This window comes from Halictus rubicundus, chromosome 3 (assembly GCF_050948215.1).
Source record: "Halictus rubicundus isolate RS-2024b chromosome 3, iyHalRubi1_principal, whole genome shotgun sequence".
In the NCBI taxonomy this organism is placed as follows: Eukaryota; Metazoa; Arthropoda; class Insecta; order Hymenoptera; family Halictidae; genus Halictus; species Halictus rubicundus.
In genome coordinates, this window is record NC_135151.1 from 22,016,852 (window position 1) to 22,042,653 (window position 25,802).

Here is a 25,802-nt window from a genome sequence, read left to right on the forward strand (position 1 = left end):
CGAAACACGGCCCCCGTCTCCGCCGTTTCGCAATATCGTTGGCCTTGACACCGTCTCAAATCGAAGCTCGAACTGCTAATCGAGTTAGCTTGGACGGGGAACGAAGTATCGTCGACGTTGGAGTTATCGATCTCCTAATGGTTACGTTGATTCGCAAGGCAAACATTAAATATTCGATCGGGCCAGACATGGTGCATTGGACTTCCTCGCACAATCGGTCTGGATATAAATAAGTTGGACAAAATCTTGAGTGGAGTTTTACGAAGGTGAAGGTGGAATTTATTGATCGCACCAGGTTTGAACTTCTTGGGATCGATTGAATTGACGTTCATTTAATTAGAAAATAAAAGATTGTTGAAAATACTTAATATACCAGGATATGTCGGAATGTACCAAAATGTACTGAAATATACTTTTATATGTCAGAATGTACCACAATGTACAAGAATATAGCAGAATACACTAAAATATAATAGAATGTACTATAATGTACCATATTCTTCCAGAACATACCGAAACATATAGCTGAATATGCCAGAATATACCAAACTATACTATAATACAGGTGAATGTACAAGAGTAAACTTGAATATACTAGAATATAGCAGGATACACGAGAATATACCGGAATGTACCATAATCTACCAGAATATAACAAAATAGACTAGAATATAGCTGAATAGACCAGAATGTACTAGAATATATTCGAATATTGCAGAATTCATTAGGATGTACCAGAAAATGACAGAATATACCATACTCTACCAGAATATACCAAGATATATTAGAATATACTTGAATATACCAGATTACACTAGAATATACAAGAATATACCATAATCTTTCAAAATATACCAAAATGTACTGTAATATAGCTGAATATACCAGAATATACTAGAAAATACTAAAATATTGCAGAATATATTAGAATATACCAGAAAATGTGAGAATATACCAGACTCTACCAGAATATACCAAAATATACTATGCTACATGTGAATGTACCAGAATAAACTTTAATATACTAGAATATAGCAGAATACACTAGAATATACCAGAATGTACCACAATCTACCAGAATATACCAAAATAGATTAGAATATAGCTGAATATACCATACTCTACCAGAATATACCAAAATATATTAGAATATACTTGAATATACCAGATTACACTAGAATATACAAGAATATAACATAATCTACCAGAATATACCAAAATAGACTAGAATATAGCTGAATATACCTGAATGTACTCTAATATACTAAAATATGGCAGAATACACTAGAATATACCAGAATCTTCCATAATCTACCAGAATATACCAAGATATATTAGAATATACTTGAATATACCAGATTACACTAGAATATACAAGAATATACCATAATCTTTCAAAATATACCAAAATGTACTGTAATATAGCTGAATATACCAGAATATACTAGAAAATACTAAAATATTGCAGAATATATTAGAATATACCAGAAAATGTGAGAATATACCAGACTCTACCAGAATATACCAAAATATACTATGCTACATGTGAATGTACCAGAATAAACTTTAATATACTAGAATATAGCAGAATACACTAGAATATACCAGAATGTACCACAATCTACCAGAATATACCAAAATAGATTAGAATATAGCTGAATATACCATACTCTACCAGAATATACCAAAATATAGTAGAATATACTTGAATATACCAGATTACACTAGAATATACAAGAATATAACATAATCTACCAGAATATACCAAAATAGACTAGAATATAGCTGAATATACCTGAATGTACTCTAATATACTAAAATATGGCAGAATACACTAGAATATACCAGAATCTTCCATAATCTACCAGAATATATCAAAATATACGTTCGAACATTGGCTTTTTGTGTGCACCTATCTTAACGTTACAATTCGTCAGGGTGTCAATGAACCTATTTATTTCGAAAAGTGTAGTTAGCAATTAAAATTGCAATGTATTTTACTTTATCAGTATTATTTTATCTGCTAAAAATACCAATCTAACAAAACCAAGGGACTCTCGAGAGAAACTCGATAATTTTCAAAATCTCTAAATCTGAACAAATCATCATTTTATTTTGGTGGTATAATAAATCTAATAGACACACCCCGCGCTACGCCGACGTTTAGGTTCTCCACAACGGAAGGAAAAGTTCTTTACAACAGTTTCAATCGGAGGCCCGACGTTATCTGCTAAAAATATCAATCTATCAAAAATAATTCTCTAGAGAAACTCGATAATTTTTTAAATCTCTAAATATCAACAAATCATACTTTTATTTTAATGGTATAATAAATCTATTAGACACAGCCTGCGCAACACCGATATTTAGGTTCTCCACAACGTAAAGAAAAGTTCTTTACAACAGTTTCAATCGGAGGCCCGACGTTATCTGCTAAAAATATCAATCTATCAAAAAAAAATTCTCTAGAGAAACTCGATAATTTTTTAAATCTCTAAATCTCAACAAATCATACTTTCCTTGTAATGGTATAATAAATCTATTAGACACAGCCTGCGCAACACCGATATTTAGGTTCTCCACAACGTAAAGAAAAGTTCTTTACAACAGTTTCAATCGGAGGCCCGACGTTATCTGCTAAAAATATCAATCTATCAAAAAAAAATTCTCTAGAGAAACTCGATAATTTTTAAAATCTCTAAATCTCAACAAATCATACTTTCCTTGTAATGGTATAATAAATCTATTAGACACAGCCTGCGCAACACCGATATTTAGGTTCTCCACAACGTAAAGAAAAGTTCTTTACAACAGTTTCAATCGGAGCTTCGACATAACGGATTGTGACACTTATTTTTTCTTTTCTCAACCGTTTCAATCCCAATCGGCCGCGGTCCCTTTAATGCGGTTTCCGCGCGACCCTGTTCCAGGGGCGGTTAGTTCCGCGGCCGATTGCAATACTTTTAATAGAGAATCGAGGCTTTCGTGTCGGCGGCGATGTAACTGCGGCGAAAGGGCGAGCAGACGAGAACGATTATCTTTCATTACACCTGCGATTCCCAGGTGCAATGTGTTCCAATTAATCGGAACGAGCGGCTTCGAGTCTGCGGCGGCGCGCACGGGGACGGTACGGGGGTCTGATTAGGTGTGGCACGAGACGCCGGAAGTTACGAGACCCGGACGTCACGGATTTCGAACCGGGGCTCGCTAAAAGTGAAACGTGCCCCGAGATATACATAGGTACGCGTATAGAATTCCCGGCGTCGAGTTTCACCAGGCCGATAATAATTTCTGGACGCGGGTACCGGCGGGCCGGGCCGGGCCGGTCACGTGTCGTCGCGTGTTAACCGCCGCTTCGAAGCTTCTGGCGACTAGAAAATCATTTCGAAGCCGTAAAATGGCGAACGGTTGCCTTCGTATAGATAACGCGGCACCCCCCCCCCCCCCACGGAATTTCCATTGTGAAATCATATCTTCGGTATTAAGTGAACCGCCGGTCAAATGTCGCTTCCGCACGGCCCGACACGGAAATCATAATTTCAGGAACGAAATCAAATTGGTCCATTTCGAAAAAGTTCAACACGTTCACTGCCACATATCATTTCCAGAGATTCTTAGAAAATCGGAGTAATTTAATTAATGAAAGCGAGAACTAGGAAGTTTAAATGCAATGGAAGTTTTAAAATTCGGTTTATCCGGATATGTCATAATAAAAATGAATGTCTAAACCTAGTCAAAAATCACTGTCAGTCATATGTGACTGACATGGCAGTTAAGATGGCAGGGACAAACAACAGTATTGGCACAGCAAGGATGTTGGTGTAAAATTCATTGTGAGTCTCTGAAGAACGCGATTTTAATTTTTTTGTAAAATATAACTTATAACTAGACTGCGGATATTTGTGCATTTATGGCTCCTGAAGATGTTCAAAAAATGCTACAATGTAAAAGTCCACAGAATTTAGTACGATTTTTATTGATTTCACATCAACGAAGGCTACTACCGCTGAAAATTAGATTTTATTTGTTCCCACTTTCCCACAAAAATTGAAAATTATTGCATAAACATCCGCAGTCTTATGACCTTAAAGTTTAAGTGTACTGTCACGAATTTAAAAAATGGGTATGATATAGAAAAATAATAAAATATTTATGATAATATATATAAATATTTTCAATGTTGGCGCACCTGTGTTGGTGCCGGGAAGGCCTCCAGAGAGTTCTAGACCTACGCCGGAGTCATTTCTGACCCATGTCGATATTTCACTACAGTTTTCCTTCGATATAAGGCAACGTCTCGGGACCGTCTTTCGCCCTATTTCGGATGAAGAGTACATCTACCTCAGGGAGAGGAAATTAAAATTATTTTCTATAAGAATTTCTCCATAATTTATTTTCTTCATAATAATTCTTTTAAAATTAATTTTTATATAAATTTTCCTCTAGAATTCAAATTGAAATTATTTTCTTCTAAAAATTTCTCTATAATTTATTTTCTTCATAATAATTCTTTTAAAATTAATTTTTATATAAATTTTCCTCTAGAATTAAAATTAAAATTATTTTCTTCTAAAAATTTCTCTATAATTTATTTTCTTCATAATAATACTTTTAAAATTAATTTTTATATGAATTTTCCTCTAGAATTCAAATTAAAATTATTCTCAGATCTCAATTGTTACGATTCCGGTGCAAACCAAGGATCCATTGCATCCGGTCAACAATGTGCCAAGAATGTAACGTGCATTTCCTGGCTCGGAATGTACGTAAATTGTCTTATTATTTTGTCGAGCTCGGGGGGGGGGGGGGGGGGGTAAAGGGGGAGGGTAGCATTAAACATTAGAGATTCGAAGGAAGACGTATCTGTGCGAGGATAATGGTGACAGACGCGATATTTATTTGCGAGCAGCAGGAAAAATTATACGTCGCTTAGGAAGAAGCGTCACGGGAGAAAAACCGGGAGCGGAGAAAGAATCGCGCGGTTCCGTTACAATTTTTTCACCTGACCATTTATCACGCGGACGACGACGTAATAGACGGCGCAGCGAGACAACGGCGCCGAGCGTGTTGCGCACCGCGATGTTTTACCCGGCGCTTGATGCCCTTCGTTCGACCCTCGCCCCTTCTCGATCTCGAATCTTTATCGTAACAGCACCGCCGCGGTGTTTCGGTAACAGTGATTAATTCACAGACTGATCCGGAAACTCCGGAAACTTACCGTAACGACTACCGAAGTCTGAATTACAATCGGGCGCCTTACGAGGATTTATTGCCGGCCCCGTATACTAATTACGCCACGCTACCAAATTATGTAAAACTTTTAAACAGTTTACTCGGAGAGAGAATTTCGAATTTATATATGATTATCAGCGGCTCGTTATACCACGGCGCGCTGCAAATGAGTGTCATCCGGTACGCGCGACACGACACCACCGTGTTGTAATAGAGTTTTGGTTAACGCGTCTGATCATTACAGGCCGATTCTACTTATTACCGGGGCCGAATGCGCGCGCGCGCGCGCACGGCATTGTGCAAAGTGTATTTTCTCTTTAAATAGGACCTTGCGTCGCGGAGATTTTATTCCGCGTTTTCGGCTTTTCATTTTCCAGAAAGTTATTCCGAATTCCAACGCTTATTACGGTGCAAATTCCATTTTTCGAAAGGATAAGTATTTTTTATGAATTTCATACGCGATGTAGGAAATGCGTACGTAAATTGCATACGTGATACAAATATTTTTGTGAATTACACTCGTAAATTTTTAGGTCGTTGTATCTGTTACCTAACTCCATTTTATTGCACGTACTTTGAGTATGATATAATTTTAATGTACCATTTTCTTGAAATTAAATGAACATCGTGGCACCGATTCTCGTCGATTAGATAATTGTAAAGTATTAATTGTGGAATAACCAGTGCGAAGAAAAACAGCTGGCTAAATGGAAAAAATGTTATTCCCCTTTTTCAATTTATTTGTTCATGTAGAATTACCTCTGGCCACCCTGTATAGTAGAATCTTTGCACTTCTCCAGCCAAAAGACGACTCTTGAAAAAATGAAAAATAGATATATACACTTCATGTGAGCAGATTTCAAGAACACGGAAAATCAAAAAATTGTATTTAATAATTTCTTCAATATTTTTCTACATCTCTTATTATAAAATCTGTGTCACGCTCAATTTTGTGACAAACTGTGTGTCAATTAGCGGTAAAAAGTCTAGGTAGGTGGATATGACCCATTTACAATGTTTTATTTTAACAGGTTCACTGTCTCGTGAATCATACGTGATGCATGGTGTTTTGCGTCACCACGAACTATGCTTCACATGTGATGCATGCTTACAATTTGTATCGAATGACTTTTATTACGGACATAGACGAAATAAGACTAATATAACAAATGGAAACGTAATCGTAAATTAATAATCAAGGAAGTGGACTTGCATCGAGCATTTTAATACTTTACTGCAGTTCACACAGAAAATCTTGACAACGAAGGTGTTGAAATGGAACCCGAATCGAAATAAACAGTTATCTTCTATTTTTAAACAAATTTTGTTCAAATATCTGTTCCTATGTCTGTAGAAAGAAATGTTACCGTTAGGAACTTCTAGGCCTATGCCGGAGTCATTTCTGACCCACACCGATATTTCACTACAGTTTTCTTCCGATATAAGGCGATTCCTCGGGACCTGCTTTCGCCTTATTTCGGATGAAGAGGAAGAAGAGGGGATAGCGATTTTCTTTTTTCGAAATAAGAAGCGTCGTCTTATATCGGAATAAAATTGTACATGTTGACATACTTAAATAGTGTTCTCATTCAGAAGATTAATGAAGATTAAGTTAATTGCTAGCTAAATTAAAAAAAGTGGCTAGCTAAGGGTATACCGAAGATCTTTGCGTGCCATAAAATATCTGTTCCGGCTTGGCACGGAACTAAAATGTTTATGCTAGTATGATACCGTCTACTCGTGGCGTTGTATACTTCAAAAAGTACGTTGTGTGCGCTCCTTTGACAGCGCTTAAAAAGAATTAATTAATTGCCAACAGTAGGACCTCCATATCCGCGTGGGATTGGTTCCTGACCTTTTGAGGATAATGAAATTGGTAAATAATAGAGGTGGTTATTACGAGCATATGTATATACCTACACACATGTACCAATACTCGCACATCCAATAGCACGGGAAGATTAAATGAATTTGATTTCCAGTTTCCTTTGGAGTATAATTTCATTGCTTTATTGTACAGGGTGTCCAAAAATATACGCACACTCTAACAGCTGACGACTCGCTTAGTTTTCACTCTTTTCCGGTTCAGGTTCAAACTGTGTTCACATTGTATGGACACTGTATATCTCATTCTAAGCTAGAAAGCTAACCTTTAATCTTCAGTTTTCATTTACATATTAACTGTACTTTTAGTAAGTTGTATATTGACGGTAACATATTTGATTAATATTTGTTATGTTTAGAAAGAAGGTACTGGACTTTTGGTAAATTGTATATCGACGGTAGCATTATGTGATTAATATTTATTATATTCAGAAAGAAGGTACTGGACTTTTGGTAAATTGTATATCGACGGTAGCATTATGTGACTAATATTTGTTATATTTAGACAGAAGGTACTGGACTTTTGGTAAATTTTATATCGACGGTAGCATTTGTGACTAATATTTGTTATATTCAGAAAGAAGATACTGGACTTTTGGTAAATTGTATATCGACGGTAGCATTATGTGACTAATATTTGTTATATTTAGAAAGAAGGTACTGGACTTTTGGTAAATTGTATATCGACGGTAGCATTTGTGACTAATATTTGTTATATTCAGAAAGAAGATACTGGACTTTTGGTAAATTGTATATCGACGGTAGCATTATGTGACTAATATTTGTTATATTTAGACAGAAGGAACGTTCGTCTAACGTTACAGTAAAAACAGTAATTCCTGGTAATACTAACAGAGGCATCAGGAAACGTTCAGAAACGTTTGGAAAAAAAAACAAGATTTTCTCTGACCGCGGTGAACCGCGCATAAAGTGGAACCCGCGAATATTGATTCTGCTGATGAGGGCTTACGTGGCAAATATATGTAACTCTGTGCGGCAAGAGGTATTTTTTCTATGTCAGCACATCCCGTGTCCCGATATTCATTTGCGCGGACCCAGCCAACTGAGCTCAAAGACAAAGAGAGAGAGTGGCATACATCGAAATTTCGTCAGCCGGCCCGCAACAGAAATCGTTTAGCGGGCGACGCGTGTAAGCGGATTTTCTTTCCGAATTCCCGTGGTTCGTCGGCGAATGACTGAACGATGGTAAATGACTGGCAGCCACTCCATCTTCGTGTACACGCTGTGAAAACGAGCCGGAATACGGCGGCGCGGTTCAAGCTCTCCCGCGCGGTCTATACGTATCTGACAAGCGATTAATTATGAACGTGCGATTAGGCATAGGTTTCGGGAGGAGGTTGTCGTTCCGCGGGCTAATTCGTCCGGGAAGACGAGTTCGAAACGGCGCGGCGTTTCCCGGATCGGCCGACGCGACGGTTTCTCTCGCAGCGGCCCCGTATCGGTAATTGGGCTCCGGCAGCCGCGAACTTTTAATTGGTTCCGGCCATACGTTCCACCAGGGACGCTCGTACGTATTCGGTTCCAGTTACGCTTCGATGATTTTTCATTTTCGTTCGTCCGCAAATCGGCAGAAAAAATAATAAGCAAACTGTTCCTGTCGCGAAATCGTGGGCTCGAGGATCGCTGGGAGGAAAAAAAAAACGGACCGAATCGGCATGATCCCCGGCGCTGTTCACCTTCCAGCGGGTTCTCCCCCCGTTCCGGTAATTATTAGGGGTGACCATAAGTGACCAATTATTTTGAAATCGAAAACAAACTTTGTAGTAAGTCCAAGTGTTTATTTCTTAACCCTTTGCACTCGAAGCAATTTTAACTCCAAAATGAAACATTTTTTCCGACCTAGAATATTTCCCTTCTATATATATTTTTTCATGCTATACATACGAAAATGGTGTAATTTACTCGTACAGTAGTGAAATGTTTAGTAATTTATTAAATACAAACAAATTTAATAATGTAAGAAATATTTTGAATAATGATACAGGAATTTTTAGTGGCGCCTTACAGTCGCCATTCGAGTGCGAAGGGTTAACTTATTGTACAGATTTTTCAGCCCCTTCGGGTGGTCGAACAGGAAAGTGTTTCGTACCAAAGTTAATCGGTATTTAACCGACAAGAAATTGCAATTTTTAAAATTAAAGCAAAATCGATTTTCAACAAAAAATCAAGGTCGCTGTCATATCTTTTAATGGAACTGGGTATTTTTAAATTGATAATATTGTAGGCGATGCTGAAACGAATTCAACGACCTGCTATACGATGACTTTCAGATGACCTTGAAGGAAAATATCACCGTGAATCGATTGCCAGAATATTTGAGATATTTCGACGGTACGTAATAGCAACGCCTCGCATTTAGAGGTAAACAAACGAACGTAAACATTGCTACAGAACTTAACTAACAAAAAATCAAATTTACTATTAACGTACCGGTTCATTGTTATAACGTATCTCACAGTTTCATGTAATGAACTAACAGATCTTGCGACACAAACGGACAACAAATTTAAACGAGAACAATATTGTAAACGTCCTTCTGTTTTTTAAATCGATTGATATATATATATATATATATATATATATATAAAATGTTATAAATTTGTTTTTTGCTGTAACCCACCACAATGTAAATATTAACTGTAACCTTCTCTGTTATATTCAATTGTAATCGATGTGGTCGCTAATGACCTAGCTGTTAATGCGACCACTTTAAAATAAACGATATATAATAATAATAATAGTTGAGGAAACGAACATTCACAATGTTTATGTTCACAATGACGAATATGATCCTCGGAAGGTACGGACGCCGCCATTGTATTACAGGGTTGGAAAGAAAAATTATACTTTTTAGAATATTTTGAACAGAGGCTGTAATAGAATACGTGTTTCCTGTTCAACGATCGGTACAGAACTAAAGGCAAAACAAATTCTTTGAAAATAATTGATTACTTATGGATACCCCTAATAATTAACGTCGCAATAATACATTCGCGTCCGCGAAGGGAACAGTCACGAAAACAGTTGGCCGCCTATTTAAGAGGGTACTTTCCATTCCCAAAAAGTCGATTTTGCTTTTCCTCATTTTCGTTAAGTTTACACAAATGCGCTGTAGACAGAGTGGCCAGATTGACACGTCGGTTAACAAACTGATAGAAAAAATAATAAGCAGACAGCATCGAGGAATCATGGGATTGGAGGAACGCTGGAAAAACGGAGCGAATTGGCGTGATCCGCGGGCACCGTTCACCTTCCAGAGCAGCGGTTTCTCTACCGTTCCGTTAATTGTGTCGGTGCTTGATAATTGATAGAAAATCATTGTTAACATCGTTGCGGAATATCGCGGAGAAAACTCGCGAGCGTTATTCAGCGGATTACCAAACTGAAACGCCAAGCGCGCCGGAACGGATCAAGCAGTTATTACGTTTCGAGTTGATCGATTCTATGAATGTTGATCGTGTAATTCGAGCCAGCTGTTTATAATAGCCTGAATATCCATTCTTGTCTTCCGACTTCGTTCAGCGGAATAATATTATTTTGTACTGCCGGGGGTTCCCGCGACCAGATTAACGAATTTTTCCGTTGCGATTTTCTGGCCCCATGAGAAACAATTTTCTTGATCCCTGGATACAGATCGAGCCCGCCGCTGCTCCTTATCCTGCTGGATTGAAAGAAAATACCGCGATGTTATTTCAATTATAGGTACTTCATCGATTCCGCGGAGCGGCTCTGATTACTGCATCAGTCCTCGGTAATATCGGATTATGGGTAAAAACGACAATTCTGCTTGGCGAATCGGATAATATAAATGCATTTCAAACTATTATTTAGTGCTCGCACTTGTTGTCGTGTGCGGAAATCGTTAGTTAAAACGTGATCTAATCAAATCTAATCAAATTGCAAAATTGCAATTTTTTTCATGCAAAATTGTTTGCCTTAATTTTTGGACGCAGGAGCCATATAGAAGTTTATCTGTCTGTTTAGTAGTTTTAGTAGTCTTCCTACTGTTTCAAATTGCAACCACTAATTTTTGCATTGTCTTAGGTCAGTGTAAACACTGTTTGTTTAGCCTAGAATTATTTATTCAAATGCACAAGAATTTTCAAAGTTTTCGTTAACTTATTTCGCACTCGGTCGACTGGTGCCGTGTTCGCGGTTTTTAATTTCGACTTATTGATTTTAAATGAACCAGATTGCTCAGATATTTTTGTGCCGGTACTTTTGCATATAAGTGTGATGAATCAATAACGAAATGAAAGGTCAGCTAAAAGTGTCGTCGAACGTAAACCAAGGGTGTGCATTAAAATACTTTACATATTTAAACTGAAAATTTGCTGAATAAAGTCCCGTGAGTAAGGATCGATTATTAATCAAATCGATCGGGATTTATTTTTTGTACCTTTGCGCAAGCTTTTAACGTTTCCATGTTACAGCCGTAGATAGATACAAGTTATTTTAGATTCTCCTCCATTACTCAGGTATATTGGAATATTTCCATTACTCAGAGTTATTACAATATTTGTATTACTGTAAATGGAAAAATCTGTCTGTTTATTTTACTTCCGTGCTTTGAAGATTTTTGTAGAAAATGTTCTCGCTGCGAGAAGAGCTTAAGCACAACGGACACGTTCATTCGATTCAAAGTTCAGATAGTAATTACTTCGAATGAACCTTAAAATAACAACATTTAGTCGTACTTACTTTATCGTGTCACTTATTGTGCAGAAAACAAAAGATTTCTTGTGGACAGAAAATACAAAAATAATTTCTTTGTAACAATTATCGTTAGAAGAATAGTAGTTATTACTTCTGAAAAGAAACTCAAATCGTTAGTATTTTCAATTTTCCATAAAAATCGTCGTGTCCAGGAATAATCGGCTCAAGCTATTACGGAACGTGCGGAGCGACGTAACCGCTAGTATGCTAATAGGTCATTACTCCGGGTGCTCGGCGACGTTTCGATTTCAATTTCGTTCAGGAGCGTGGACCGTGCACGAGGAAAACTATCAAACAAACAACGTGCTTCCGTACATGTAGCAGCCATATTGCTTCGAAATGCATTTGACCGTCCGATGGCGCGTTGCCAGCACAAATCCGGCGACTTTCGCCGCCATTCAAACGGTCCTCGTTTCGGTCGAGTAGGTTTTCCTTTCTCTTTACCCTTTCCCTACGAGCTTATCCTCCGCCGGTCTATTATTAAAATAGCAATTAGCCCGCCAAACGGCACTCCATAATTTCGCGGGGGAATAAGGGCTCGCCTCGGTACTGTTGGCGGGGAGGGCACGTGTTCGTATACGTGCACGTTGCCGAACAATAAGCGCGGAGAACACGCCGGCCCGGATTTACTCCTCGATACGAGTGCCGTGGCTTGTTTCCAAGTTAAACTCGGAGACGTTCTCTCGCGAGCACAGACGCATTATGCTGCACCCGCCGCTCCAACTACAGATACCTGGATAAACAAAACGTAAATTTAGGCCGCGTCTCACCCCGTGTTCCTCGCCCGTACCACGACAGCAGCCGGCGCGCCACTCCCGCTCCATTGAGCTTGTTCACTTCCATTGTGCGATAGCTATCCCCTTATCCTTGACCTAACCGCTCAACACCGATGAGACACCACGTCGCAACTTAACACTATCGCCCGGCACCAATTGTTTTCCTTCAACTCACATGCCGCACGATTTTCTTCAAGACTCCCTAGATTCGCGATAAGGTAGAGCGACCACGTTACCGACAGAAATCGGCGAAAAATGGTTTCATCCGCCTCAACTGTTCGTCCTTGTATTACACAACTTTATAAAAATAAGAAGAATGTGTGTATTCAAGTTTTTAGCCATTTTGTAAAGAATATATACCTAAAGAAATAAATTTGTTGAGTAGTTCCGCCTAGATGGATTTTCACAATCTCAATAATCGTGAATTAAAAATATTAGAATCTGTCATTTCGACGGGTCCCGTAAACCTAGTGTCAAAGATGCCTTTCTTCCTTTAATGCTAATTGGAGCAGGATGAAAGTACTACATCGGTACTCTTGAGAGCCAAGACTCTGTAGATAAGGTAGAGTGACCACGTTACCGACAAAAATCGGCGAAAAATGGTTTCACGCGCCTCAACTGTTCGTCCTTCTATTACACTACTTTATAAAAATAAGAAGAATGCGTCTATACAAGTTTTTAGCCGTTTTTTAAAGAATATATACCTAAAGAATTAAATTTGTTGAGTAATTCCACCTAGATGGATTTTCACAATCTCAATAATCGTGAATTAAAAATATTAGAATCTGTCATTTCGACGGGTCCCGTAAACCTAGTGTCAAAGATGCCTTTCTTCCTTTAATGCTAATTTGAACAGGATGAAAGTACTACATCGGTACTCTTGAGAGCCAAGACTGTGTAGATAAGGTAGAGTGATCACGTTACCGATAAAAATCGGCGAAAAATGGTTTCACCCGCCTCAACTGTTCGTCCTTCTATTACACTACTTTATAAAAATAAGAAGAATGCGTCTATACAAGTTTTTAGCCGTTTTTTAAAGAATATATACCTAAAGAATTAAATTTGTTGAGTAATTCCACCTAGATGGATTTTCACAATCTCAATCATCGTAAATTAAAAATATGAGAACCTGTCATTTTGACGGGTCCCGTAACCTAGTGTTCAAGATGCCTTTCTTCCTTTAATACTAATTGGAGCAGGATGAAAGTACTACATCGGTACTCTCGAGAGCCAAGACTCCGTAGATAAGGTAGAGTGACCACGTTACCGACAAAAATCGGCGAAAAATGGTTTCACGCGCCTCAACTGTTCGTCCTTATATTACACTACTTTATAAAAATAAGAAGAATGCGTCTATACAAGTTTTTAGCCATTTTTTAAAGAATATATACCTAAAGAAATAAATTTGTTGAGTAATTCCACCTAGATGGATTTTCACAATCTCAATAATCGTGAATTAAAAATATTAGAATCTGTCATTTCGACGGGTCCCGTAAACCTAGTGTCAAAGATGCCTTTCTTCCTTTAATGCTAATTTGAACAGGATGAAAGTACTACATCGGTACTCTTGAGAGCCAAGACTCCGTAGATAAGGTAGAGTGATCACGTTACCGATAAAAATCGGCGAAAAATGGTTTCACGCACCTCAACTTTTCGTCCTTATGTGAGAATATTTTTCGCTGGGAAAGGGCTTGTTCGAAAGAGGAAGGTTCAATCTAGCGCCCGCTGGTCATGGGCTGACGAGATTATGCGGATATTTGGTAATATTAGCATTAGAAGTAGGCCAAAAATTGACGTGGAATCCAACCATTTTTATGCCATTGGATCAGTCATATAAACCCGATTAAAAAAATCCTTGCAGACATAACATACTCGATCGCTGAACAAGCTATAAATAGCGGAAGCTCCACGTAGAGTCTCAGTATAGTGAATTTTGTTAATTTATTTAAGTATATTCATTTATCTACGTCTTTATTTTGACAAATTTTGCTGATATTTTTGCGTTACGGGTCACAATGAACATCATAAATGTAACCATTTTTATTTTACTCTCATGCAATTCATTTTTGCAAAAAATTCATTCACTTTTTTAAAATATTTAGTATGTAAGCCACGAATAAGGTGGCAATGTTTGATCAATGTTTAAAAACGACATTGCTTACAGGTTTCCCTAATAATAGACTTTCCTAATAATAGAATAAATTATAATAATTCTATTTCAAAAGTGATCACAGGCATGGAGCTGATTACACAATAAAATCACCAGGTAATTTGACGAAAAATAATATTTTAAACAACGTCATTTCAAAAAGAGAAATAATCTCGAGAAATGGAAACGAAACAGTGTAGTAGAATAAGTTGGCAATATAATAAAAATGGCTACTATAAAACCATTGAAAACCATTCAGGAAGCGAATTTATTTTCGTTTAATCGTCGCACCGTCTCGAGCGTCGATAGATCTCGTAAATCTGTAATTTACGAGAGCCGTATTAAAGAAAGCGCGAAAGTTTGTTAACAAATCGTTTAGAACCGCGAGGGTGTATCGCACCGTGGAGGAGACGATTTCATTTAAAATTGTATTTTGCGAACACGACTGCGCTAACTAAGGCGCCGTAAAACCGAGTTTTAAACTTTTGCGTTTCACAAGAATGCATAACTCGGCGAAGTTCCCCGCGATTCATCACGCACTCTTGGAACTCTCTTTCGACGATAAACTGGGGCTTTGACCCAAGTACTTCGCTCTCCTCGCGTGAAACGCAAAACCGAAAACACACATGCGCCACGGCGAAGTGGTGGTACTGGAAAGCAAAGCCTGTCGGTGGAAAGTTTCAGCGAGCATATTCTACTTATCCAAACAAGAACCAGTTTCTAACAAACACGGCTCGGTGCCGTACAATTTTTCCCAGACGAAAGTTTTTGCATCTCGAGTATGTCATTTAGGGATAATACGCTGCACGCAATTATACAGGGAAACGTAATAATAGAAACATTTCTTGAACGTAACACCGTTCTTCGCCGGTCTTTCTTGGCTTGTGAATCATCGTAAGTTTAGCATGTTGCCGTGCTATTTTCAGATCACTGCGGAAGCTTTAATACCTGCAGTTGGCAGCCAATCCGAATGGGCCAATAAACTCTGACTGTTACCGGTTGACATTAACCGCGGCCATTCTATGCCCGAGATTTTTGTAAGCTGTTGCAGTAAAGGTACGGAAATATTTCTACGAATAATCGCAAGGTACATTACATTACGTTCCACAATTCTTTCTTTGTCAGACGGTAAATTAATTTGTTTCTTTAAACCGGTTCAGTCAGTTCAAGACAAATTTTATTATCTGTAAAATTGCAGTTGAATTGCACATTCGTTAGATACATGAACGCATATTTTCGGTTCGTGATACTTCCAATGATATGGAAAATAAGGCTCAACTTCACCTCGGGAAACCAGAAATTTTTAACTTCTTTTTATGCAATCCTCTAGATTTTGGCGAAAACATTCTGAAAATCCAGGTTTCAATCCTAGGAGATCACTAGTTCAAAAGTTATCCGTCATTAGCGGATTTTATGCATTTATGACAAAACCGATTGATATGGCAAAACATATGCACTGCGGAGTAGGTGCAATACAAAACAGTAAAAAGATTTAAGGAGTTTAACAATGTCGATATACCATTTCTTTTTTCCGTTTCATTTCTCTGTCAAAAGCGCTGAAAATCGCACATGTTTACGCACGCATAACTTTTGCGCTAGCGATCTCCTAGGATTGAAACTTGGATTTTCGGAATTTTCCTGCTACAATCTACAGAATGACATTTTAAATAGTTGAAAATTTCTGGTTCCCTAAGCTAAAGTTTACCCTAGAAATAAATAAAAATATAAAGGAGACCTTCAAAACCGAACATATAGCTTTATAAGGGTATAAATAATCCCAGGTCTCGATTCTACAAATTAAAAAACTCCAAAAACTGTTCTCTTTATGATAAATTCTCCATAGTTAAAAGAGATTCTGCGACGCGTCGGTCCCTAATCATCGACCCGTTGTCGAAGCGTGCAACGAACAAAATTTCCGTGAAACGCATCGATGGATGGGGTCAAGCGTGACGTCGGGAATCTCTTGTCCTTTTCCCGCCGACAAAGGCGACGAAACTCCGCGACAAACTTGTCGCATAAACTTTCCTCCTGCTGCTGGAGAGGGTGGGGGGTGAGGGTGGGAGAGGCAGGAGCGTAAAGAACGATAGATAGAACGAAAGAAAAAGCTATCGTCGGCTTGGTCGGCAACGCGGTGTCATCTTGACGTAAAATATGGATTATTCCGGACATTTGCATTTGGAAAATAAGCCGACGAACTCGCCCGAACGTGGAGCCGGATCTCCATTCGGTTCTGCCCGGCTCCTCCTCGCTCGCGCTGCTCCATTCTCTACCCTCTGCGCACCCTCTCTCACCCCCTGCTCTGTCTCGTGTTTGGCTCCAGAAAACTTGTCGCGAAAGTTTCCGAGTAATTATCGAATCGTTTGCCAATTCATCGACAATTGAAAGCTACACCGTTTTCCCGGGACCGGGGCCCGGGCCGGCTGCGCAGCCAGCGAAAAAAATAAAGGGAGAATTCTGACCGGCGATTTCCCTTGAAAACAACTTTCTTTTCCTGTGGAACACTCGAGAGAGCCCCTCCACCCCCACCCCCACCACGTAGATCGCAGCAGATCTTTTCAATGGCACTCGGTCGAGAGCCGGGGGATAATTAGATTCCTTCGTATTCAGCATCGGTCGGCTAGAGGCCGGATTCATCGATGTCAATTACTTTCGCCGGCGATGTTAATCGATTCGCACCACAGCGCATTTTCGACCGACGAAAATCACCGACCATCGCGCCGACACTATGTCCCGCGATTACGCGAGATGGTTAATCGATGCTGGTCGCCCTATTCCCGCTCGATTGCCGCATAAACACACGTCGGCGAAACTAGAACGTTTTAAACATTCTCTGGACAACAACCGAAGGGCGCATGCAACCCTGTAAGCCAGCATTTTTTTTCGCATATATAGACAGAGTCAAACCTGCTTTTGTGCGGTCCTTTTCTATGCGATTTTTTTTCGCGATTTGTTTTGTGCGATTTTCTGTTATGCGGTATATGCCAACGGTGTTGGCATTGTACAGTGAATTCCCGATATAAGTCACTGCGAGCCTCGCGTTTAAAGGTCACTACCACGGATAGTGACTTTTACATTTCCAGCGTGCAAGTGAAATAGCGATAGAGTGCTTTCCGAACAAAGTAAATAATTAAGTTACACATGGAAACACTTAAAAAAAAATTTAATTTCTCACTTTAAACATGGAGAAATTTTCAGAATGCACATAATCTACTAGTCGTCGTAGTCCAAAACACGCATCTTCTTGTGAGAACAACACAAGGGCGTTACAGTAAATTCTCGATATAAGTCACTTGCGTCTGGCGAGTGACATTTAGAGGAAATCTGTGGTTCTCGCCGAACGTTGCATTCGAAATACACAGTGCACGCTTGAAATGTAAAAGTCACTGTCCGAGGTGGTGTGGGTAGTCCCGGTGACCTTTAAACGCGAGGCTCGCAGTGACTTATATCGGGAGTTCACTGTAATCGTTATCATTGACGACACGAGGACCAGACAATGACAAGATTGTGTTATTACTCGATGGGCGACGAGCGAAAGCCTGTTTTTCGAAGCGATTTGTGCGGCCAGTTTCCGATAGCATTGCCGCGACAGATGTTTTTCGATATTCCCGCCGATTAACGCCGTCGATCGTCCTTTATCAATTCGACGGCCGGTTGCGTGTCGCGTCACGGTTTATTATTTAATTCCCGGCTCGCCGTGTCGCGGCCGCTCCGCCATAATCGCTCGCTTTCAATGTGATTCCGTACGCGCGACTCCGGCCGAGCGAGACCGTTAAACACACTCTCGAATTAAGAGTTCAAATATGGATCGCTCACATCACGCCGTGCGATTACCGGTGCCCGGTTGGAAATCGCCTTTTCCATTCTTATTTAAATAATTTATACAAAAGCGCCCCAGCCGAACTCGAATATATTTCCACGCGACAGAGGCTCGCGAAACGGAAATTGAAGTGGAATCGAATGTAATTTGGTTAATTTCTCGTGTTGTCCCCATTGCGGAGGGTTATTGTAAATGTATGAATTCTGACATTTATGCAAATTAACGTTTTCCACTTTTTTTTTTTACACATTAATCGTAAAAATAGACACTAGCCGGACATTTAATACCATCGTTTGTACCCTATGTCGGATTTATGGAAAAGAATTATTATTCCAGCGCGGAGGGTGGACGGTCATTTCCATTTTTATACGAAAATTTTCTAACGAATATTTATTCTGATGAACTTCTCGTTGCAAAAAAAAAAAAAAGAATAAAGAGAAAAGAACTCGTTAATAAAATGTTCCCCGGTCATCACAAGGTGGCCGGGAATTTGAAATTGGAATATGTAATGGAGTTTGAAAAAAACTCGATCTTGCAATATATATTTGGTTTCAGTTCACCAGAATTTGGACACTTAATAATGTACAACTAAAAATTGATATATCCTTGGGTACGGTTGATTAGTTGTTAAAAATTCATTAAAATTTATACGGGAAATGGATGCGCGGGATTAAAACGTTTAAATAGATTCTCGTATGGAAATTTGCTCTAATTACGTTCTCGTACATGTATTCGTTCCGAAAAATCTACTTCAACGTTACTGGTGAAAATAACTGGAGTTATACAGCACATACAAATTTTACACATTACGCCAATACTCGAAAATTATCGAAGTGGATTTGAACATTTGTTCGGCGATTGTTTTATTTTCGAACGAAATAATAATTTAGAAGAAACGTTTTCAATGTAAGTTGCTAATCGATTTTGTGCAACGGAAACCGTGGAAGCAGGGTCTGTAAATAATTTTAATTTCGAGGCGTAGGATTTCAGATTTTGGCGGGAATTCGTACTATTCTGCGCCGCCGAATACGTTAATAGACCGCAGAGAATTGTTCAGTGCGGTTAACGAAGGGCCACTGTTTAATGCAACGGCGGTATCCCGTTAAATTTCACAACCATTCGTTTCGGCGTCGAAGCATGCTGTTGAAGTAGCGTACATATCGTGGTTACGGCGAAGTTCAAGTAGATTTATGCCACCGCCACTGTATCTCAATTAATTTCATGTTGCATGCGCCTGTCCATGATATTGTTGCAGTTCAGAACAGCTCGGCCCCTGGAAAAATTTTAGTTAACATTCCATGGTAACGTTCAATTTTCTACAATGTGCACAACTAATTAAATAGCAAATTTCGCTCTCGTTAAAAGCCTACAAATTTAATTGACTCGATATATTCTATATGTTGGACATCGAAACTCGGCTTGCAATATTTTTACCATATTTACACGGGATGAGCGAAAATTTCTGCATACAGTTACCGAAATAATGTTCATGCAACGTTTAGAATTTGATTTGTTGTCAAATGATTCTTCACACTGTAATTAGTAACACACATCATTTTTTTTATATAACATAATTATTGTTGATATGGTTAACTAATTTCAGTTACAAAAATTAGGAATTTCTGTGCAAAATAAGTATACGTTCACTCAATATTTTTCTATTTAAAATTTAGAAAATATGACAAGGGCGATGTATTTATTGTATAATGGTAAAGAATTTTTTCTGCAATTTTTCTGTTTGTAAAATTATATTTTACGTTTTAGATTATTAATCTACATCTACATCGTTGACCTAAAAACGCTACGATTCGAATTATTTATGTCCAAAAGACAATTGATTGAATCGATTGAAAGACAGTTGAACAATATTGATTGATTAGTATCGGGTTGTGACACAAATTCGTTCGGTTGCAAATATAAATGTGTTCTGATCTGAAAGATTTAGTTGAGACTTATTGCAAATGCAGATAACTGTGATCAAATAAGAGCTGTTTGCAGTCAACGATTTTATAATTAATTCACTGTAATTCTATACTTCGTTAATAAATGGAAAGACTATATTAGAGATAACCGATTTTTTGCTATGACTCGGTAGACGGTGGTGACCTGTAATCGGTCAAGTAGATTATCCAAGTACAGTGAATTCCCGATATAAGTCACTGCGAGCCTCGCGTTTAAAGGTCACTGGGATTACCCACACCACCTCGGATAGTGACTTTTACATTTCCAGCGTGCATATTTCAAATTCAAAGTTCGGCGAGAACCACAGATTTCGTCTAAATGTCACTCGCCAGAACCGCGTAAGTGACTTATATCGAGATTTCACTGTATATAGTCAGACAGTAAAACCGCGATCTTTATGCCAAGCAAGGGGAATAGGGTCTTTATGTTTGTCAGTCGAAACAAATGTATAGACAGAGCGGTTCCTGATTAGACAAGTGGATTAGGACAGTTTGTAGTCAGACAAGTCGATTAGGGGAGTCTAAACCAAAAAATAGAAGTCACACTAAATTCTAACTTGTAGGGAACCGATACCTGAAGCTATAAATCAAAATATATAATACATTATGTATTTCAAAAAACGCGAAATATAAAGAATAATAAAAATAATTAAAAATAAAGAAGCTCAATTTTTTCAAAATTTAAAGCGACATTTCTAGTCATAATTTCAATAAGTCTAGTCTCGATGATCACAATTACCTTAACCTCTACCATTTATCTTTTCTTAAAGAAATTACCGTAGGTTCCAGGGAAGATAAAACCAAACATAAATTATACAAATGGCCAATAAAATGTTATAGTTACAGTAAGACATAAATAAAATGGGTCCCAGAGATTACAACTAGATAAACATTTCGAATTCCTCAGCAGCTTCGCCGGCGTGGTAATATAATTTCGCCACTTTCACGCGTTAACGTCTGCCCCGTTTTTAATTATCATTCGTTTCCTTTCTCTGCGATTTTCAAACGCACCGGGGAAGAACCGGGCGAGGCAGTTCGAGGCGAGGCGAGGCGAGGCGAGGCGAGGCGAGGCAAGGGAAGAGAAATCATTTATCTAGAGAAGAAGCAAGATGTTTACGACTTCCCGCGTGGCCCACAGAACCTATCAAAGTTTGCGCTTTGTCATAAAACAAATCTCGAGCGAGGCGAGCTTCAAACTTCCGCCGCGAATGGGAAACATTCCGGCAGCTCTTCGTTCACGCTCCCGTTGGTTCTCTCGCCGTCGAACAACGTTCGTCCATCGTTTATTCCTCGGTTTTTTCGTCCCGCATGCCTCGCCGCTTCCTCTCCCGGCGCAAATATTGATACAGAAAAGAGGGACAGAGAGAGAGAGAGAGAGAGAGAGAGAGAAAACCGGGTGGCTAACGAAACCCGAAGACTGGAACAAGAGGGCGGAGAGGGAGGTTGACGTGGGAAACAGACGATGCACCCTGTACTCGCAGATGGACTCGGATAGGTGCTTTGTGCGAAAATGAAAAAGTCACGAGGGCGGAAGGTAAGGATGTACTACGCGCGCAGGAACAAATTCACGCGTCAGGAGACGCGGGGTAGAACGGTCTGTCCCGCCCTTTCTCGATACGTCAAGGAGATCCGTGCCCCGGCCTGAAATCGATGACTCGCGACCCAAAACATCCCGAATATTTCACGCAATCGACTACCAGTTGGTTCGACTTCGCGGGCTGCGTCTGCGTTCGATTTTTAGCGAGCTGAAACGCCAAAGCGAAGATCACGGAATAGAGGAGAGAAGATGTTCCTCTGCCGTGAAGATGCGAGCGTGTGTGGGAAAGGCTTACACACCGAAGGACAAGGTAATCGGTCAAAGAAGGGATGAGGGCGAGAAGATTGAAAACAGAGGAGCAGTGCTCCCTGGATCAAAACTGGGTTCGCGGAAAAATAATAAGTATACTGCAGTGGATCTTTAACACTAGGTTTACGGGACCCGTCAAAATGACGGGTTCTAATATTTTCAACCCTTTGCACTCGGCGCTATTTTTATCCTAAAACTACATTTTTCTTCCGTCTTGGAATATTTACATTTTATTCATACGAAACTGATCCGATTTCCACGTATAATATTTAAACGTTTAGTGATCTATTAAATACAAATTTTGTAATGTAACAAATATTTTGTAATATTTGCTGCAATTTCTTTGAAATAATGCCACAACAATTTCTAGTGGTGCTTCAGAGTCACCACTCGAGTGCAACGGGTTAATTTACGATTATCGAGATTGTGAAGATCCATCCACGTGGAATTACTCAACTAACTTACTTCCTTAGGTATATATTATTTAAAAAGTGGCTGAAAACTTGGATAGACACATTCTTCTTATTTTTATAAAGTAATGTGAAATACTCATTTTTAATGCTCCGTAAACCTAGTGTTAATAAAAGCGACTATTATACAGACCCTTTAAAAAATTGTATGATTTTGTTAACACTGAACCATACGACTTGGATTTTCGTAAGAAGTTAGCACAGTTGGTTTGCTACATAGAGAGAGAAAAAATTTTTACGAAAATTGTAATTGGTCGAAATTGCACAGAAAATACTGAAAGTTGTATTTTGCAACATTTTTATTTGGATTTGCATTGCTAATTTCGGAAGTACGATTTGTAAGTCTGTATGACTTATACATGTTCTGAGAATTTCATCAAATTCGGACAACGTTGCAATGGGCTACAGATGTTTCAGAATAATCACATAAGGGCGAAATTCCCTGTGAAAATTCTGTGACTTTCAACCTTAATGAAATTATGAAATATTTAGAATATGTATAATTGATACAGATGTACAAAACGTACTTTTTAAATTTTTAATACAGGTCCGCATAAAAAAGTTGCACAATACAACTTTTAGTAGTTTGTATTTGTAATTGTAATTTTAATCAAACATTTTTTCCACGTTATGTAGCGAACCAATTGTTCTAACTTTTCAAAAAAATTCAAGTAGTATACTCCAATATTTACAAAGTTATGCGATTTTTAAGAGAGTCCGAATATTAGTTGGAGTCACAGTACATTATGAAGATAACAAAAATGTATTTATTCTGATTTTTAAGAATTTTTATTGCAACATATCTGTACAATCTCAATAATCATAAATTACAAAATTTAGAACCCGTAATTTTGACAGATCTTGTGAATCGAGTGTTAAAACAATTAATTCTAGTACTGAATAAAATGCAAACATTATACGATTTTCAGTCTTCGCCCGTTTTACATGTAATATCTGGAAAAATGGTTAAAGTATCGTTGAAAATTAGACAACGAAATATTGTGTAAATTCTCATTTTCCTGCACCGCAAAATTTCGACTGAAATATTATTGTTCTTGTTGCTGGATACAGGGAATAAAGCGAAACTGTTTTAAATTATAAATAATTTTGCCCTCTATAAGGTTTCGGATATTTTTACGCACTAGGCATGGCGTAGTGTGCAAATGGTGTTGTTTTCTGGTAATAATAAACAGTTTTTATCACGTATTATCTTATCAAAATGAGGAAGCCAAAAAATGTTTCAACGTGGTTCTCATTTTTCGTGTTTCGTATTTAATACTTTTGAAGCTAGAAAAACCATAATTATTTCTCTTTCCGAGACTAGTTTAAATATTTACACTGCCCGTACAAATTTCATTCCACAGAAAAATTATGTAATACTAAAAATGTCGAAAATTGTGATAAGTGAACCGCGGATTTTTATGAAAAATAAAAACTTATTAACGAAATAATTGCGATCGCAACGAACGGAAATTAAGAGAAATTGCATTCCTAAATTCTTCTAACGCCTTCGAAGCTTTATTTTTCACTCATCCATTTCTGCCACAAATGCATAAAATCCACTATACTCTTATACAATACTCATACCCATTCTTTACGTACACATCTTGTAAGTACAACAATTGTATAAAAAAAGTGTGCTCTAAAAAGTATAAACAAACTCTGTTGCTATCATGGACCAATAATCATCAACAGAAGATTTTATTAGTTGGATTGAACATCCTAGTCGAATTTAATTTTGCTTCCAATACAAATCCTGTTACACTAAAGTCTTGATCTAAGCCCAATCCTCGGGTCCGTGCTGTGACATAGATCGTGCAGAGCTGCTACTTTCTTGTGACCTTAAACCACTAAATACAGTTCAAATTATACCGTGTTTAGTGTCATTTTAATCAGAAAAATGCCACAAATAAATTCTTAAAAGTCCCATAAAAAAAATAATGAAAAATAAAGAAGTTTTGTAATTGGATCAGTAGTGGTACACACCGATACACCCGACCCGGTATCGGATTACGTGGGCACGTTTACACTACACAACGAACGAGTCAGCTCGAGATACTTGTCCCCTCGCAGGGTATGCCCCCAGTGGAGGGGATAGGTGAAGTGACTAAGATCGTGTAGCTCCGTTCGGCTTGGATCGAGACTTTACTGTAATTTTCAGGAGAGTCGCATGTTAACCCAATCGGATACTATTTTGCATTGAGAATTTCGTCAAATATTCGTTATGTTTCATTTCGCGATGACAGTTAATGTAAATCGGCCTCCCCCGAATCACGCGGAGGATAACGAAGACGCGGGAAAGTAAAGTTTCCCACAGTTTTACTGCCACCGTGTGAAAGGCCGCCGGTGAGAAGTTTTTCATTGTGCGCGACGCATGGACATTCAAAACCTGGCGTTTATTCGAGCGACATTTTACCGGTGACGCTTTGATAACCCACAATACGCGATCGCTATTTGGGTATCCAACGGCAGCGCGTTAAAGGGCTTCACGACCCTATGAATATGCAATACTTCTCTACTTTCGCGTTACGCGCACTGCGTTACAATGCATCTGTCGACCTCGCGGAATAACGTCGAGTTTCCATTTTCCAGGCGCACCTTTTTTTTCATAGGCGTCGCGTTCACGTATGTCTTCGTGATTCTGAAGGAAGGGTTCTTGGTTCAATGTTCACCTGGACCCGGGCTCCTTTCAGCCCTTATTCCATTCTGCGCAGTAGTGCGGTCTCGAATGCGAACGGTTTGTGCTTGAGAAATCATTTCGACCATTTAGGAAGCAAATTAAATTCGAGCATTCGAATGAACCTTACGGCCCCGATGTAAAAATTTGAAAATATTGTGGACGATCGAATTATTAGTACGAGAAATATATTTATTAGTATTAGCTATGGCAACTATCGGCACAAAAATTAGTGTTGAGATTGACTGTGTTG

At 38.6% G+C, this 25,802-nt stretch overlaps 1 protein-coding gene across 2 annotated transcripts in view; it reads left to right on the top strand.

Annotated features, from left to right (window-relative positions):
* Scgdelta (sarcoglycan delta) overlaps positions 1–25,802 on the top strand; it is a 429,272-nt gene that overhangs the window by 282,143 nt on the left and 121,327 nt on the right. The gene's annotated exons all lie outside the window — the stretch shown is intronic.